This window comes from Cebidichthys violaceus, unplaced genomic scaffold (genome assembly GCF_023349555.1).
Source record: "Cebidichthys violaceus isolate CVI_PGR_0920_01 unplaced genomic scaffold, fCebVio1.0.p SCAF_211, whole genome shotgun sequence".
NCBI classification, from domain to species: domain Eukaryota; kingdom Metazoa; phylum Chordata; class Actinopteri; order Perciformes; family Stichaeidae; genus Cebidichthys; species Cebidichthys violaceus.
The window spans coordinates 1-5000 of NW_027176386.1; the positions used below are offsets into that span (position 1 = coordinate 1).

The 5000-nt window shown below is 41.0% G+C and overlaps 1 protein-coding gene across 1 annotated transcript in view; it reads left to right on the forward strand.

The window, feature by feature from the left end:
* Positions 1-797: 797 nt before the first annotated feature.
* LOC137877524 (uncharacterized) overlaps positions 798-5000 on the forward strand; it is an 11385-nt gene continuing 7182 nt past the window's right edge. The window contains exon 1 of the mRNA XM_068717478.1: positions 798-1484. The gene's annotated coding sequence lies outside the window, so the exon portion shown is untranslated. The remainder of the gene's footprint in view (positions 1485-5000) is intronic.

Here is a 5000-nt window from a genome sequence, read left to right on the forward strand (position 1 = left end):
TACTAAGTAGAATAGAAGTATTTATGGGAATTGGAACGCACGTGTTGTTGCCTTGGTTTGTGGCTTATGAAGTTATTGAACCGGGCTCTCCGTCTGTGATTCCGATATGATAACGAGCAACGAGCTAACGCTACGTTAACAGCAGATATCTGCGATGATATCTGAATCATGTGATCACAAGGTTAAAAAATACGCCAAAGAAAACCTTAAACTGTTCAATAACGTCATAGGCCACAAACTGCAGCAACAAGCGTGTCAGCCGTGTGCATCGCTTGTTAGTGTCCCCCTGGAAACAGTTGCTTTCTCTCTTTCGAAACGCTTCACGCGTCATATGTTTTTGTGTCGTGAAGTCGAAGAACATGTTGTTGAACTGTTGTTTTGTCAAATTGATGAAATGTTTTTTTCATTTACACCGAAACATCAATATTTTGTTACCTTCATCACCAGGCTAACTGTTCCCCCTGTTTCCAGTCTTTAAGCTAAGCTAAGCTAACCCCCGTGATCATATGTATCCTATAAATATGACAGTAGTATCAATCTTCTCATCTAACTCTAAGAAAGCAAATAAGCTTAAAAAAATATATTCCTTCAAAGTAAACAAAAAGTCACCTATGATTTAAGAACAATAGAAGGCTTCTTCACTTTGATTTAAGGGGAGTGTGTGAGGGAATTTTTAGCGTTTTAAGGGTTGTTTAAAGGGATAGTTGTGAGGTTTAGAAGTATAATTGTACAAGCTACTTCAATATCAGTTACAGTGTACGCTATATTTAGTTAAGACACAAGACTCCAGGAACAAAAACAGTCATTTTTAGCTCGCTGTAACCGTTCAATCGGTTAGTTTGTTTGTGTAGACCAGCAGCTCCTGTGTTGTAGAGGTAGAATCAGTGCTGTAGTGAATGGAGTCTGGTGTCTTCGTAGAGATCACAGATAACAGAAAGGTCTGTCTGACAGCAAGGTAGAGAGGTGAACATATTCTAAATATAGCTGATATCGCTTATTTAGGAGTCTAAAATACATCCACAGCAGCACAATACTTTGCTCCAGTTTGTTTCTACTGCAGTAAAACACGTGTACCATGTACTGGGAAAGCACTCACTGCTGCTGCTGCTCACAAACGATGAAGGATATAGTGACACCATCACATTCTTTGTCACAGGAGGCAACAATCCACCGAAACTCAAGAGTTTCTATTTTGCCTGAAACTAAAGTGATAAAGTGAACATGAAAAGTGTATGAAGAAAAAGAGAGAGCCAACCCTTTAAAGGGGTTCACCCCTGTTCTTTGACACCTCTTCTTTGAAACATGGGATGATGTTTCACGTCAGGGAAACCACACCAACCGCACTCAGAAACTTTTCCATTATGTCACTTTGAAGGTTCGAGGAAGCGATTGGGCTTCTAGAGTAGACTTTCAGTGTATCTGAATGAGTCTACAGACATGGTGACTCATCGATCAGCAGCTCTCCACAGACAGACGCTGAGTGGGTAGGTTCTTTATCTCCTTTTTAAAAAGATTAACTTTATCTTTCAGGGTAATGAATGAATGAGTCGGTGACGAGAAATGAGGACGTTCTGTGGTTTTGATGACAGATTAGAGGTGCTTTTAGTTTGTTTGACGGTGGTGATGATGATGATGATGATGATGATGATATTGATGATATGAAAGACCTGTTTGGTAACATTTGAATTAAAAAATCAAGTTTTCAATGGCCTCTCATGTTCTGGTCATAAAATAGGTTTGGACAGGAAGTAGGAGTCTAAGGTTGCAAGTGTGTCGCTGTGGAAACAAACTTAAAAAAAGACTGTGAGCTCTTTCGAGTTAAGAGCCTCTTTAACTTTGTTTTAACTGACTGATGTAGATTAAGTATAAAGTTCTTCACATCTGTATAAAAGTAAGATAAGAGCGATAACACAGCTCACTCAGCAGGACTAAATGTATACGCACACATATACAAATATAAATATAAATATACATTTCCAGTATTACAGCAGAAAAGGTAAAAAAAAAAAAAAAAAACAAGTAGGAGAGAGAAAGGCAGGTCGACTAGATATGTGGGAAGGTGAGAGATGGGGGGAAGGAAACAACGTGGGGGTGAGAGGAGACAGAGAGAGAGAGAGAGAGAGAGAGAGAGAGAGAGAGAGAGAGAGAGAGAGAGAGAGAGAGAGAGAGAAAGAGAGAGAGAGAGAGAGAGAGAGAGAGAGAGAGAGAGAGAGAGAAAGAGAGAGAGAGAGAGAGAGAGAGAGAGTGACCCAGATAACTCTTAATGTGTGTTTAAGGCCCTATCAGTAGTTCCTCTAGTGTCTACATTCTGTGAGGCTGCACTTTGGGCTAAATGCTAATGCTAACATGCTCACAATGCTAATGCTAACATGCTGACATTATCAAAACAATTCTGTTAACTTATAGAGAAACATTTCTGCTCCAAATGTTGCAGCAATCTATCCAGTAAATGAATAATCAGACTTATTATGATAATCAGTCCCTGCTGCTGCTTCAGGTTCTGCTCTTTACTGTGACATGTTTCTGCTGGGACCTTCATTTCTTCCACCATCGTTCACCCCTTACTCCTCCAGCCACAGCTTCATCACCACACGGTGTCAGTGAAATGTGTCTGCTGAGTGGCAGCTTGTAGTGCACCTCACACAACCCTTTGAGTACGATTTCAGTAAGTAAGAAAGTGTGTAAGTTAGTAAGTATGTGAGTGACTGAGTGAGTGAGTGAGTGAGTGAGTGAGTGAGTGAGTGACTGAGTATGTAACTGGCATCATTCTTTGTAGAAGAGATTCTAAACCTCATGGGATTATCGTGGATGAAAAAGGTTCAATAAAATAATGAAATGAAGAAGAGCGACTGAGATGAGCTTTTGTTTTCTGAGGCTGTGCATCAAGAAAATAACATTTATTAGAGGACAAGAAATGAAGAGCTCACTTGCTGGAGAGTGAATTACTTTTTTATTTTTCTGAGTAGAAACAACGGTAACTTTCTGGAAAGACAAAGCGGTTAGGAAGTGGTTTGTGTAAGTGTGCTCATTCTTTGTAGTTTGTGGTCGCTTCCGTGCTTTTCAGTGGAAAGTGAGAGAACAGAGTGTCGGTTTTTAGGGGGAGTCCAAATGTCAGAAAAATATTAACAGTGAGAGAAAGACTTAGATAGAGTGAGGCTGGAGACTTGTATCTATGTTCAAAGTGCTGCTTCCCTGAAAGAGGACTTTCCCCACCATCAGCCGCTAATCATAAGATATGGATCTTCAGTGGAGGGAAGTTGTGACCAGCTCATGACACACAATGACCCGGCTCTATGTCACACTGGACTTATCTCAAAAATAAAAACCAAAACTTCCTCTATATAGGTCAAGCTGCAAAAAACACCGAATCATACGCTTCCCATAATACCACATGATAGTGACTTTTGTTACCAGGCTGCAACTTCTAGCTCTAAAAAGTTCTCCAAAGCTTCACGTGTTAAAGCTGCATTCTCTCTAGTGTCCAGCAGGGGGCGACTCCTCTGGTTGTATAGAAGTCTAGTCTAAAATGACTCTACTTCTCTCTTGATTTATTCCCTCAGTAAACATTGTAAACATGAGTTTATGGTCTCAGTCACAACACGTCCAGTTCTTATAAACCAACACAGTCTCACGCCAGTTTGTGAAATAGTCACAAAATAGAATCTATTGTTTATTTGTGTCCCTCAGAACAACCTGGAAGACAAACGAAACTTAGGTTTAGGCAACTAAACCTTCACGTACATTTTACTCCACTAAATGTATTAGAAACACATATAAAACATGATGCAGAATATCATACTACTACTCTACTTAGTAGTATACAAAGTATCTCAACTTGGCTCCGCGTTGATAAACTACAACACTGAAATACTCTTACATGTATTCACAGGCACGTGCACAGATAGACCCCTAGTGGTGCTCAAGCACCTGCCCTTTTGCCCTGAATGAGAAAAGTGCCCCTTCTACTGGAGCCCAACTTTTTCTTCATTCATCAGTATTTAAGAATAAAAATGACTCTCTCTGTCATCAAGTCCCCCCAAATGTGTTTTGATATCTGACGGGGCATTTATTTGAGTTCTTGTGAGAATTTCGCCCCGGCATGCTCCGCGGCGCTCACAAGCCCCCGCCCTCCCCCCTCCCTCCTCCTCCTCCTCCTCCTCCACTTAGTGCTCCTGCAGTGCTGAGCTCCAGGCCAAACGGCTGCAGCCTACGCAGCGTCAGACAAACAGGTAACGACGGTGTTTGTTCAATCCCCCACGTTGTTTGGTGATAAATTAACCACAACATTAGCGCCGCTGAAAACATTACGTCACAACTGGTCCGACGTTTCCTAAAAAAATAAACAAACAAAAAACTCACGAAATCCGTGATTTCAAAGCCTTGTCCAGCTGTTTACTGACGTCACTCATGTTTAATGAAGAGAGAGAGGGAGAGAGATACAGGCAGCCATCTTCTTTGTGTTGTTGTATAAATGCCGTTTAGACAATTTCTAAAGTATGTTGATCAGTATGTAGTATGTAGCCAATCATCTTTATTCATCAGGAAAATGTAAGCTAGCTGTCTAATCTAGCTAGTTTTTATTTTTTTGGTTTGAGCACCTGCCCCCCAAAATGTCTGTGCACGTGCCTGTGTATTCATAAAGTACATGGAGTACATCGCAGCAGTCAGGTTGGTGTCTTCGTTCTGTGACGGGTTAGGGTTAGTCGGGTTTGGACCGGAACACCAAAAGGGAAGAGTCTGACGGAGGAACACGAGGGAAGCGGGAAACAGGTGGGAAGAGTTAGTCAGGTGATCAGGAGTGGGAAGGAAGCTCCGTGTCTGAAGTGAGATGAAAAACAAGCCACAGATATCACCCTGAAGCTCACAATAAGGCACGTTTGTATGACACGTTTCAAAATGTTTAGATCTGCAAATGAGGCCTTATCTTATTAAATATGTGCTAATTAATTTCATTAATTTCCAGAACATAAACATGAACATTGGATAAAACGCTGTCGACA